The sequence below is a fragment of the Balaenoptera acutorostrata genome, chromosome 9, assembly GCF_949987535.1.
Source record: "Balaenoptera acutorostrata chromosome 9, mBalAcu1.1, whole genome shotgun sequence".
NCBI classification, from domain to species: Eukaryota; Metazoa; Chordata; class Mammalia; order Artiodactyla; family Balaenopteridae; genus Balaenoptera; species Balaenoptera acutorostrata.
Genome location: NC_080072.1, coordinates 40,920,701 through 40,935,034, shown reverse-complemented (window position 1 = coordinate 40,935,034; position 14,334 = coordinate 40,920,701). Strand labels below are relative to the sequence as shown.

Below are 14,334 nucleotides of genomic sequence, written 5' to 3'. Positions count from 1 at the left end.
TAAACCTAGCAATGTGGCAGGGGTTGGGGACAGGGAAGAAAAGGTCATAAAAGCCAACTGTACCCATTATTTTTTTTCTAAAATATTTCCCCTTTCACAGAGATTGAAAAAATGAGGTAAGTCAATTGTCTTCACAAATACTAATTCTTATTTGACTTAATTAGCTTCATGGAACCGATGGCCCCACACCTTGCTTAAGAATTTCAATGGTCACATTTCTGCATAGTCAAAGTGATCCCAAACAATTTATCCAATGTATTACACATATAAACAAGTTTTTCTTCAAAACCAGGCACGACGGTCATTTTTTCCTCCGTTTTTCTGTCCAACAAACATAGTTATTATAGAGAACGAAAGGAAAATTCCATTCTTCATTCGTGTTTGAGTTCCTCTGGCTTGCTAAAATATCCTGGCCTGTAGCATAAGATGTAATTCCATGTATATCTATTTCTTTTTTCCTTAAAAAGAAGACTTTTACAAGATTCAATTATATAAGATTTAAATAGAACAGCAAGTTTTTATATCCATGGCTCTGGAGAGGTGTGCTTTTTTTCTTTCTTCTGTCCTTTCTATTTTTCTTTACAGAGTGAAAATTATTTTATCAAGAAGTTTCAATTTACATTATTAAAAATATGTAGTGACCATCATCACAAGTCTGCTTTTCTTTATGATATATACACTCTTCACAAAAGTACTTAACTTTTTTTAGAGCTAAAATTAAGAACATATTAGAGCTGAGGGAAAAAGCATGGTCATGAAGACAAACAATCTCAAATTTGAAATCAACCTCTATCATTTTCTGTTACTCAAGAAAGTTGATAGAACACTCTGAGTCTCAATTTCATCAACTATAAAAATGGGTGTAATAACAGTTTCTACCTCACAGGGTAATGAGGATGATTAAATAATAAAATTCTCATGGCAAATATATATAAAGCATTAACACAACATCTGGCACAATTAAGCACTTAGAACATGGTGTTATTAACAGGTTATATATGTCACTAGTGGAGTACAAAATTTATCTTTCTAATGATAAACAGGCAATGGAATTAGTATCTTGTGTAGGAGACTCAGGTGAAGACGCAGGTCTACAATGGTAGACCTGTACATCAACTATGCTTCAATTAAAAAAAAAAAAATCTTAGACCAAAGAACATGCAGATCAAGACTTTTTTTAAAAGTGCTTACTTTAATGCAATATTTTTCAAACTATGGATTGAATGAGTGATAAAGTCAATTTTCTGAGTACGAATCAGCATTTTTTATTAAAAAGGAGACAAGGGAACTGAGGAGAGAGGAAGCAACAGAAAAAGAGGCAAGGATAGGGAAGAAAAGAGAAAATAAAACACATTTGCACATATTAAGGATAAGTATTGTTCATGTAAACTTTTTACTTTGGTTATATTAGATTTGCATACTGGGTCAGATTAGAAATTCACTTCTTACTCTGAATCACAGTCAAAAAAGTTTAAAAGCCTGCTAACTTAATGGAAACTAGGACATGTGAATCCATGAGCTTTTGTATAACAGGAAAAGGGCCAACCAACCACCTTGCTCATTCAAAGGTTTCTCTAATTCATGCAGTGTAGCAAATGAAGCCATCTAGTGCCCTTCTGGGTATCTTGTGATATCTTCTTATTTGAAATACTATACACAGAAGTAGCTACCTATCAGAGATTAGCCAAGGGCAAGAGGGTAAGATTATATGGCTTCTGGATAACCAGTCTAGCTCTAGACTCATGAAGCATGCAATGATGTAAAATGAAAAAAAGTTAGTAAAATTAAAGGATTTAAGATATTTTCCACATTCGATAAATTCAGGCACTTACAAATAAAAGATCGAGGAAATGGCTCTTCTCCTAAAAATCTGATGGATTTGTAGAATAACTGGACAGCATAGTGCCACCCAGTACACTTTACTTAAATAAACTCAGTAATATTTATCTCTCTTTTTGCAAGATATATAGGGTATGTGTGGGTTTTGGGTGGCAGGAAGGGAGAGAAGTGTTCAAGAGGAAGGTGCATATAAGTGGTTGTGTTCACTTCAGTCTTATTTCAAACCAAACCAGTATGGTGGTCAGCTGTCAGCCAAAGAGAACAGGGGCAGGAACAGAGCCAATCAAGCGGTGTTAAGTAACCCAGTCATTCCATAGAAATCTGTACAGCTCTTGTTCTCTGGCAATACAGCTGGCAACAGCACAGCAGTAATTTGAGGGGTTTTCTATAGGGTGCTTATGAGTTTGATTTCACTGTTGGCTTCTTGCCATTGCAACCTATACACTGGGTAGCTCTGTTTGTGAGTTACCCAACTATGTGCTTGGATGATAAAGAATCAGATTTTTCACTTAGTAGGCATGAAGTCAGCTGAGTTTTCACTTTGCCAAATGTGTCTTTTTTTTTTTTTCAAACTTCCCAGGTTAAGAAAAATACATGGTTTGTATTGCCAAGCACTTTCCCCCTACACTTTGAGCCATGTATTTCTTTGGGAAACTAAATTCTATTTTACCCATAATTCATCAAACTGTTTTCTCTGACAACTTAAATCTTTAGAGCCTTTTAAAATACCACTTCTCTCATTTTCTCCCCACTACTCTCCTTTTTTCATACTTTCCCCTTGGCAATCAAAAAATACATACAGTTTGCCAGATTTGAAGTAAAGGGATGAATATAATTCAACTGCTGAGATTCAAGATGATGTTTTACATGTGACCAAATAAACTTTCCATTACCTATTTGCACTTTCATATGACTTTCTTCGGATACTCTCAAAGGACATAATGTAATTAAACAGTAATGCTATGTAAACAGTTGCCAGTGCATGGCAAATTCAGGTTTTGCTTTTTGGAACTTTTTGGAATTTCTTTTTCCAAATATTTTCGATCTCCAGTTGGTTGAATCTGCGGATGCAGAATCCTCGGCTAAGGAGAGCCACCTGTATTTAATTTTGAGTCAACCTCAGCTGCTTCCTATATGCATATATCACTTCATCTTATATAAACCTAATTAATAATACATTCCAAAACTGTTCTGATATTAGAAACTGAACTACTATCACCAGTGCTACCATTTAAAAACCAAAAGCCAAAATTATGGGAGTGGGGTGGGGGAGAAAGTAGAAGATATACAATGAAAATACTTGGAATATACTGTAAAGCATAGTGAATGAGCAGAAGTATTGATCTTCTCCACCCTTTTGGTTCATCAGTGTAAAATTAGGAAATGCTCCTTCTTCATTCTCAAAATATATAAACCTCCAGTAGGATGCCCTTTATTTGTAAACAGATATACATCCTCATGCCAGGGCCATCCATTCCCTCTTACTTCAGCCAGAATACCCAGTTACTTTCTTTCCATAGCTAGGGACAACAGGAAGTCCTCCCAAATTCTGTTTCAAGGAGTGTTTCATTTCCACTGTTGGGCACTGGCAGAGCGGAAGTAGGAAATGTCAAATCCCACCATCAAAAATTGGTCAAAGGAATGTTATTGAGGTTAGATTTCAAAATGAGATTTCATACCAAAACCACTCAACAGGCAGTAGTTAGCTACTATAGTACTCTCAATAGTATAATTCAGCCATATTATAAGGTTAAATGGGTTTCAGTAGGTTGCACAAGTAATCAAATCACCATCTATAACATATTTTCTATAAAAATATCCATTCCAAGTTCCAAACAACAAACTTTCTGAACTTCTCCCATTAGTTAGTTGGAAATTGCCTACAAATACATCCTTGTGTATACTTCAAAGAAGTCTTTTTGTGATATAGATTTAAAAATAATAAAAAACAGGTAACTGACTATTAGCCTTTTTTAAGTAGGTCATATGCTTTACAAAAGGGTAAGCACAAATTTGAAAAAGCAAGAATTCAATGTGAAAGTTATAAATTACTTCCTCATTTACTATATATGAAGTCTGGGATTTTCAAATACAGTACTTGGAAGTATGCATGAAAAATGATTATTAGTGGCTATAACACATTGTTAATATGATGACAACAAGAGCTGTAATCATGCCAATCCTATGAATTATGGGTAATGGGGAAAATACAGACAGTTTCTAAAACTGTATGTATTATTATGTTCTCCTGAATATAAGTGATGCAGATGCTGCCTAAAAAAATACACAAAGTTTCTAAGCTGAGGGCACTAGGAAAGTAACACAACTTCAAGTCAACCCATTCTCATAAAAATTTGAGAGAAATAACTTAATCATCTGTATAACTCAATACCTTCTTTTCATATATGAGCAAGGCTGTATGGATCCATAAAAATGTCATCTGAGCAGAGCTTTGAACATCTAGCATCAGAACTTCTTATAAAGCCACCAAATGTATTGTACTGATATGCCTAAATGATCGTCTAATAAAAGCCAATTTCAAATGAGTAAGAAAAACAAGCCTGCTATAAAAATGCAAGCAATGTTCACAGACAAAACCTGGATTCAAAGGAAAGATGGGTGGGCATAAATTATGTAAGCGTTTATAGGAAATAACACATGGATTTTTTGGTAAAAATTAGAATGGAATTTTATTTGTTTAAGAAACTGGGGGGAGGGAGGAGAGAGGGAGATATTAGGCTTTCTCCTGAGGTAGCACAAAGCATAACTGAATACATCATTGCTCTCTTACATTTAACATAAATAAGATATTGAGACTTGCAGTATGAAGTCAGAAGTATTGCCTGTAACCAACTGCACTGTGACATTCTCATTCATCTGCTGAGCCTGAAGTCCCACTGCAGCTGAAGACTTTGATGACTCAGGACTTCCAAACCCTCCCCCTGAGCACACTGCTAGTGGACACCACAATGCACAAGCTCCGAACTCATTCTTCACCCACCCCTCTCTGCCACCAGTAATCACTTTCTTTACCAGCATGCTGTCCTTCAGCCACAGAAGTTGTGCATTAAAATCAGAGCCTTGCTAAACATCTCTGTCAGTTCAGCTGGATATGGAAGATCCACTCATTCAGTTGCACCCACTGGAGTAGTTCCTCATTCTGGGTACTGTGCATTCTAAACAACTGTGAGGTCTCCATTGAAGAAGCATGTTTAAGTGGTATGTCCTTGTTGTTTGTGACTGGGCAAAAGTGTCAGTGTATGTGTGTTTTGGGTAACATTGTGAATGTGTATATATATGTGTGTGTGTATGTATATATATATATATGTATATATATATATATATATATATATATATACATATATATATATATCTGCATCAGCATATATCCAAACATCTGAGGGTATAGAGCTGCATGGAACTGAATTTATCATTTTCCTCTTGAAGTACATAATACAGACAAATAGCTGCAGTTAATATATAGCATTTTATAAAATAAATCATTGTATTTGTGTAGAGGAACTTAACAGGACAATAGGGCAGGCCTCTTGCACATCAGCTGGGATGAGAGGGGGGAACACTGTGTTCTTTCTCTGCACTAAAACAACAAGTTAGAAAATAAATCTGTCTGGAAAAAATTATCTCAGGTTTTGCCAAGGGAAGGGGAGTTAGGGAAGTTTGAGGTTTCTTATCAAGAAAAACTGACAGCAAGCCTTCATATTAGACTGTATATGTCTATCCACTAAGATTTTACAGGAATGAGAAAAGTATTCTTACCAAGAAAGTTAAGTTCAAATGAAATATTGTTTCTCAAGAATGACTCTAAAGAAGATTTGAAGTTTTCATCAGTGGTTCTAAGAAAACAATTTATAGTGCTTTAAGTGAAATAAGGGTAAGTGGCATTTCATTGCAATGTGCTGCGATGGCCTATATGACTTGAACAGTACAAATGAGATTTCCTGGGATTTTGTTTTCCCTTAGAAAGGAAAACAGGAAGGAGAATTCTTACACAGTGATAAGGCATAAGGCAAGAAATGGACATATAAATAACCGTTAGCTAAGTGTAAAGGATCCCTGAAGAAAGGGAAGAAACCCAGGAGATGTGCACATCAAATAAAAATGGAGAATATGGCTGTATTTCAGCTCAAACCAATATTCCCTTTTCAGGAACCATCCCCTCTGGCTCACTGCTGACAATCCATAGATAGCATATGAGTGAGATAAGTTCGTAAGATAAACAGGGATGTTCCACGGCGGGTAAATAAATTTGTTTCCACTGAGATAATTATTCTTACCATGTGTCACTGCTCTCATGGCATGAACAGGACAGGTGATGACATCCTATAAAATGCAATTTTTATTCCTATAAAAATATATCTCGATGTCAGCATTGAGATATATAACTCATTCAGCCCTCATGAATATTTTTTTGCTCTGAAGCTATGAGTGAGTTTTTGCTTTTATTGTTGTTCTTGTTTCTTGTCTTTTTTAAAAAAATGCTGTCATCAACTGTGCAATACTCTTAAGACACTAGGGGGAAAAAATGGGACTGTCATTATCTTAGGCTACCTGGTCCTATGTAAGGATTACATATGTTATTATGTGGGATAGCTGAATATAATTGTTTTACTTGAATTTTTTTAAGGTTAACAGCTGCATCATATAATCTCTATGCAATACCTGTATCCTCAAATCAAAGCGCTCTCCCAAACCTCATGTCTTTTCAGACCTAACCTAGGCAACAACAAGAAATCACAAGCCTTTGTACCAACAAATAATTTTTCCAACTATAATTCATTAGTACCTTATTCCAAAAACATATGAATACTTACAAGATGGTTAATCCTCATTAAAAACTAAGATTACATGACATAATTACATGTAAATAAGAAAAATGAATTAAACTCTTACCCTTTCCTATGTCGGGCACTAGTTGTGAATCATATATACAATTAGAGCTATATTGCTAAGCTAAAAATATTGGTAAAGATCTAAAAATGACAAACAGTGCCTTTTAAATTAATGTCTTATTAGTTGAGTGAAGTACACTGACAAAGAATAATTTATGCTTATTCAGACTGCACTCGACATCTTCAGGTGTTTCCAAATGAGCTCACAGAAGAGTGATTAAATGCATCTGATAACAAGCCACACATTGCTGAAATTACTTACCGCCTCATTTTATGATTAATTAAACATGTAGATTAAAGTTGCAAAAGAATTTAGATTAATGAGCAAGTTAAGTCTTGCTGATATAAGTGAACTGGGAATTGGATGCTCTGTGGAACTTTATAAACATGCATTTTGTAATGAATAAGACAAGGCTACATGCAGAATCGTGGCCACCAGGGCCTTTTGACGATGCAGTCTTTTTTAACATGGTTTGACAGCTTTCAAATAACATTCTTCCATAGGCTTTAAACTTTGTGCTTTGCTGTAAAACACAAGACTACATAACTCATGTACCAAGAGTACGATTATTTTCGAGCTCTCCAAGGTAATGACCCCCTGTAGCAGCAGCTGTTCAGAAAAAATTACAAGCTCAATTGTTATTTTAATCAGAGATAGTTTTGTAGTTAAAAGCAGTTATGCAACTTGTAAAATTATATGACACCTCATCAGTACCTTCTCTTCAACACTCCTTCCTCCAGAAGTAAAACCATCCCCAAAAAGTCATAGCTTTCCAGAGGACTTATTAGCAAAGTAGGGTGCTCAGTCATTCATAAAATATTCAAAACCATTTATTAGTGAGGTTTCTGTGCTAGGAAAGGTAATATTTAAATTTATGATGACTTATCAGCTCCAAGATTGTGTCAAAATATCTGCTGGGGTTTGCTGAGTATCCAATTTTTCTCTTAAGATCAGCTTTACCTAATCGGAGTAGTTTAGACTGTGTCAAAAGCCAAGTTGGACTGTATGGTTTTCCAGGGCAAGAGAAATTCAGGTTGTTCACAAAGATGTAGTGCATTCTCCTTCGCAAGGGATACAGAAGTGGCAAGAAATTGAGCCAAAGTTACCAAACAAGCTTTTGGTTTAAAACCTATTCCATTTTTATTACAAAGTTTGTAGCACAATACCATTTATTACTACCATAGCAAAATGAAAGCATTCCTGCAAATTCTTTGAATGGATCCAATCTGCTGTCTAAAATATATTTCTACTTCTTTTCTACTCTACTTATTTTCAGACCTTATGTATAATTCATTTCTTGGCAAGAGTGAGATTTTTATAGTGTAAAATTTTTTCCTTTTAATTCAGATTTTTTATACTCTAAAGAATTACCAAGAAAACTATGGAAATTTTTACCTAAGGATGAAAAGGAGCTGCTTCATGACACAGGTGGCAAATTACCATCATTAACCCCACATATTTATCATGTGGACATAATTGCCCATTTGAAGATGTGAATGAAAATATAATATTGAGACATAAGCCTGACTATATTGAAATTTATTAAAAGCTTATAAGCATCCAAAACAAAATAGTGCCCATTTGATTTATTTCCTTCCAGTTTTAAGTCAATGTGTTTCACCAAATAGCAACAAAGACCCAACGCAGCCAAAAAAAATATATAAATAAATAAATAAATAAATGGCCCTTTTTAAAAAAAAGCTTAATTTATAAGCTTTTTCCCCTTGTAGTTCAACTTAACTATAATAGTTAGGATTTCTAGGTAGAAATATGGACCCAAATACTTCAAGGACCAAATAATATCCTTTTTCTTCACATGAAAATTTAAATTCTTCATTTATACCCTTTAAAAGAAGAAATCTTACAACAAAGTGGTTATATTGGCCTGAAAGAGGCTAGTTTAGAGACCTAAAAATAATTCTTTTGTGATCATAAAATGTATTTGGGTATGTGTGAGAAGGACATAGATGATTCAGACAGCTCAACAAGCCACCAAATTTTAAGGAGCAAGATCTTTCCACTTCAGTCATTGCCGTATTATTTCTAGGCCCCACATATTATGAGGTGTGTCCTGGAGTTACTAATAATTAAATAAAATTGTGTCACTCCTGTGGCATTTTATTACAAGAAGATTACAAGAAGATACATTTATTTCCCCATGAAAGCAATATTTGTAAAATAACTTTAAGTCCTAAATACTGAATATACTTAGCTATTACATGTATTATTATTAGCATGTTTTAAATTTTATGATAAATGCTTTATATAGTTTACCTGCATAGATTACGTAAATTTACTGGTTATTTAAAGTTAAGAGTTACATGTTTAGCTGAAATACCAAAACAGGTACTTCACTCTGAAATTATGACTAAATGGGCAATTTAAAATATCACAAATCCGCCATAATGCACTATAAGAATTCTTATGCATTATTTCATTAAATCAAGATGGTAATTTATTGTAAAGCGTTTTTTATTTCACAACTCATAGTCATGTGGGCTATGAACCTTGCATTTCTAAGAAGTGACTAATATTTTCTTCATTTCATCTATAGTTTGAAAGAAAAGTATAAAAATACTCACCAGAAACTAAAATTAGATGACTAAACTCATTTTCACATGTGATTGGGCCCAGGTTTGTCAAGATGAACTATGAATGCATTAATATCCACAATACTGCCAAATGCTGAATTATTAATATTGTCAGCTCCTTGGTTTCAGTTCATGCCCTGTTGAGGAGTTTTGTGAGATTCATCAAAACTCAGCCTCTCAACATGTTTACAAGTATCATGGAGGCAACACGTCTTAAACTAAAAATAAGGTGACTTTCAACCAAGCAAACTGTCATCAAGGCCAGACTAAGATTCATAAATGCAAAGAACCAGTCTATAGTGAAGACAGCAGATGAAGTCAGGTGCTACCACATGCCAGATCCTTGCCAACTCAGCACCCAGCAGTTGAGATACTAGGTAGATGACTAAAGATGGTTCTTCACTTGGCAGGATCAGCAGCATTATGCACTATACCTATGAGTTGTACATGTCAATGCAAGTATTCAAGAACCAAAAACAGTGCTGAAAATTGGCTCCAAAACTGCTATGGCTTATCAATTTTTATTCTATTGACTATGCAAATTCTTCAGTTCTCTAAACCAAGGACAGAGTTACTTAACTGGAAGAGTCCTGAATTTTTCCTTCAGTGAAAAAAATAAAGATTACTCTGTTTTAGTTATGCTAGAACTCCTTTTAAAATCTCCATGTATCCAAAATATTTTTGTAAGTGCACATTAACAATGTTTTTTTATAAACCAATTGGAAATTTAAAGTATGATTACTTTTTAAAAGTCAAAAGTTTCTAAACTTTACTCTGTACCTTGTATTATATGATTTCCATGATGGTAAATTAATATCAAAACTGATTTTATTCATAAAACAAATAATTTAAAAGAATACAAGTAGTTTCCAGACTTGAAAAATTTTAGGATTTCTGACACTCATCTTTCCAATCTTTCATTCAGTAGATATATTCCCTATAAATAGAAACATTTCTTAAAAATATTGAATTGTGGTAGTAAAATTGTTTCATTTGTATGTAAAGTTTAGCCAATAATCCTAATAGTTATAAACATAAGTTAAAACTAGAAGATGTAAAGCAACTGGGTGTTAAAGTTACTTAGGTCTTAGTATTAGACCACAAAAATGCAATGCAATCCTCATTTGCCATAAATCCTCATTTATTAATAGGAAATAAATGGGAACATTAGTTATACTCATAAATTATATATTATACCTGGGCTCTTATACAAAGTGATGAGGGGTCACAAAGTCCTTCTTGAAGCATTTTTCTTTCCTCATCAGAAGATATAGAATGTCTAAAAAGAAGAAACTAATAGTTATTGGACCCACTATCTGCAACATAAAATAAATTTACTCTATGCATTATATAATCTTCCCAACAACCACACCCATTTTACAGATGAGGGAATTGAGTCTCAGACAGGCTAGGTAATTTTCCAGAGTTACACCAGTGACAGAGATAAAAGTGAAGCCCTACTGAACCCAGCTCCAAGGTCCATTTGTTCTTTCTGTTATATTATGCTTATTTATCGCCTGTAGTATTTTTTGTGTTTATGCTATTCTCCACTATCTAGAATTTCTTTCTGCTTCTTCTCAGTTAATCCATCCCTATCACTTCCTTCCAAGGTTCACAAGTATACTCCAAAAAGTATACTGTGTTCTCTCAGCACTTTGTTTAAAAGCCTCTATTACAACAATTCAAGTTACACTGATTCACACAATATACATTTATGAAATGTTACCAACGTTACCATCTATATTCAGCAAAGTGCTGAAGGTATCACAAAATGGTTGCATTGACATACTACAATAAGTCTTTCCTAGTCTCCATTCTATACTCCTCTATCCTCTCTCAGCTTCACAATAACTTTAGAAGTAGTAGTAGTAGTATTTACTAGTACGATTGTCATTATCATTATCATTATTATATATTATCAACCTCAACCAACCACCTTTTGCTCTCATGCTGCTCTCTGGAACTCCTCTACACTTTCATTCTGCTCAAATGTTCTCATCCACTAAACCATCTCTCTTTCCTTCCCAATCAAAAATTCTACTCTTGAATATTTCATAAAAGGTGTGAGATACTCTCGACTATTCATTTATGCAAAAAAAGATCTAAGCATTTACTATATGCTGGAAACTAATGATAGATAAACAAGATAGATCTTATTTGTCTACGAGCTTACAATCTACCACAAAATACAAACAAGTAAACCAAAATTTATAATGTAGATCCATGTCATCATGAAAGTATGTAAAAAAAAGTGATGTGAGTACAAAGAATAAAGAGTAATAATTCATCTGGAAGCCTTCATATGGAAAGTGGTATATAAAATAAAGCTTCATTATTGAACAGGATGCAGGTGGAGAAACAGCAATAGTGACTGATTATTGAATACTTTCTATGTGTGAAGCACTCAATATACTGCATGTTTAATATATATCATATATTTTCTTCACATATGTAGACATTTCTGTTCCTGACCAGGGCGGACTAACAGGGACTGGATTCTTCTTGGGTTAAACAACTAAAAAAAACTGGATGAAATATATAAAAACAACAGTTTTCAGAAATTGGACATCAAGCAATGAAGAAGTGATTCCTGAGAAAGAAAAAACAAATGAGGTCATCTCTACAGTTGTCCCAGCTTACTGCCTCAAGAAAGAAATTACCAACTGCAGTGTACAGAGGCAAATCCTAATGGCCTCACTGAGTTAAGAAGACGAAGCTGGGAGTCTAGGGAGGCCAAGGTGGATATAGTTGGTAGGGCAAAGTAACAGAGGAGAAAGACCTGCACATAAACTTCCAGAGGTCTGCAGAGAATCCCTCACAATTACTGATAAGCACACATGTGTGAGGAAACTAACCGAAGTTAGGGAAAGATATACCTAAAAGGAGCAGAGAAATCAATCCCCAGAGCTCACACAAATCCAGGAATAATTCAATTTCCCATCATCAAAGTGTAAAACTTCACAATGTCAGGGGCACTGGACAGAATACTCAGAAGAGTATTGCCTCAGCAGTGCAGAAACTTAGCCTTACACTATAGGCTGCACTGGTTCCAACTGACAGTGCTTAAAAGCAAGTATTGAAAGGATCAAACTGTTTCCAAGTATCTTAACTACCTACCAGAAAAAACATCAAAAAATATTTAAATACTGAAAGATTCAGCACTCAACAAGGTAAAATTCACACAATTTCTAGTATCTAATAACAAATCACCAATCATGCAAAGAAGCAGAAAAATACAACTCATTATGAAGAGAAAAAGCAATCAATTGAAACTTGTCCAGAAATGACACAGATGATAGAATTAGTAGACAAGGATATTAAAATAGTTATTAGTTGCATTCTATTTGTTCATGAAACTAAAATAGACTGAACATACTAAGTAGAGATATCAAATATACAATATAGACCCAACTATAACTTCTAGAGATAAAAAATACAATGTCTGGGATGAAAAATCACAGGGGTGGAATTAAAAGCAGATTTGACACTGCAGGACAAAGACAAGTGAACTTGAAGGCTTATCAATAGAAACAATGCAAAATGAAACAGAATGGGGGGAAAAAAGATGAAAAAAATGTGAACAGAATCAGAGAACTGAAGAACAACTTCAAGCTGCCTAATATGTGTGTAATTGGATTCCACAAAGAATGGGAGTTTAAAAAAAAATTCTGAAGTAATAATGGCTGAAAATTTTTCAGATGTGACAAAAACTATAAGCCTACAGATACAAGAATCTCAAAAAACCCAAGCTCAAGAAACATTACGAAAACCACACTAAGGCACATAGTAATCATGTTGCTTACAACCAATGTAAAAAGAGAAAATCTTAGAAGCAGCCAGAGGAAAATGACACATCATACACAGAGAAACATAATAAAAATTAAGGCAGACTTCTTTCTGAAAACAATGCAAGCCAAAAGACAATGGATCAATTTTTTAAATTACTGAACCACAAAAAGTTAATCTAAAAGGCTATACCTAGCAAAATAAAGATTTTTCAGAAATATAAAAGGTGATGGAAGTATCACCATCTCACCAGCAGACATAATCTACAAGAAATATTAAAGAGGTCCTTCAAGCAGAAGGTAATTTACCAAATGGAAATCTGAATATACACAAAGAAATAAAGTACATTGAAAATGGTAAATATGTGGGTAAATATGAAAGACTATTTTTATTTTTTAAATATCTTTAAAATATTGACTATTCAAAGCAAAAATAATAAAAATTATCTTTAGATTTAACATATGTAGAAGTAATGTGTATGACAATAGCACAGAGGCTAGGAGGGAGAAACGGAAGTATGCTATTGTAAGATTCTCATCCCATGTGTGATGTGGGATAATACTACTTGAAGTAAGACTGTGATAAGTTGTATAGGGTTGCTATAACTACTAAAGCAACCACTAAAATATATTAAAACAAAAAAATTAAGAAGCCAATAAGGGATTTTAAATGAAATCATAAAAATTCTCAGTAAATTAAAAGGAAAACAAGAAAAAGGGGAAACAGGATGATGAACAGATGGTACAAACAAGAAACAAAGAGCATATCATATATTTAAACTCAACCATGTCAATAATCACATTAAATGTAGATGGTCTAAACACCCAAATTAAAAGGGAGAGATTGTCATACTGGATAAAAAAGCAAGACTCAACTGCATGCTGGCTACAAGAAATCCACTTTTAAATGAAGACACAATACTTTAAAAGTGAAAGGATGGAAAATATATACCACGGTACCACTAATAAAAAGAAACCTGCAGGGCTACCAGACAAAGTAGATTTCAAAGCAAAGAATATTACTATGGATAAAGGGATTTTTATACAATGATAAAGGTGTCAACTCAGTAGGAGGACATAATGACCCTAAACATGTATCCACCTAATAGAGCTTCAAAATACAGAAAAACTAATAAAATTTCAGGAAGAATTTTAATCAGAGTTCTCAAAATCTCTCTCCCTCAATTAAGGGTAGAACACATAAACCA

General features: G+C 33.9%; 1 protein-coding gene across 18 annotated transcripts in view; it reads right to left on the bottom strand.

The window, feature by feature from the left end:
- The window catches only part of SOX6 (SRY-box transcription factor 6), a 640,888-nt gene that overhangs the window by 506,279 nt on the left and 120,275 nt on the right, over positions 1 to 14,334 (bottom strand). For 16 of the 18 annotated variants that reach the window (XM_057553078.1, XM_057553079.1, XM_057553088.1 and 13 more), the window contains exon 3: positions 10,539 to 10,620. The exons of the other annotated variants lie outside the window; for them this stretch is intronic. The gene's annotated coding sequence lies outside the window, so the exon portion shown is untranslated. The remainder of the gene's footprint in view (positions 1 to 10,538; positions 10,621 to 14,334) is intronic. 18 annotated transcript variants of the gene reach the window in all.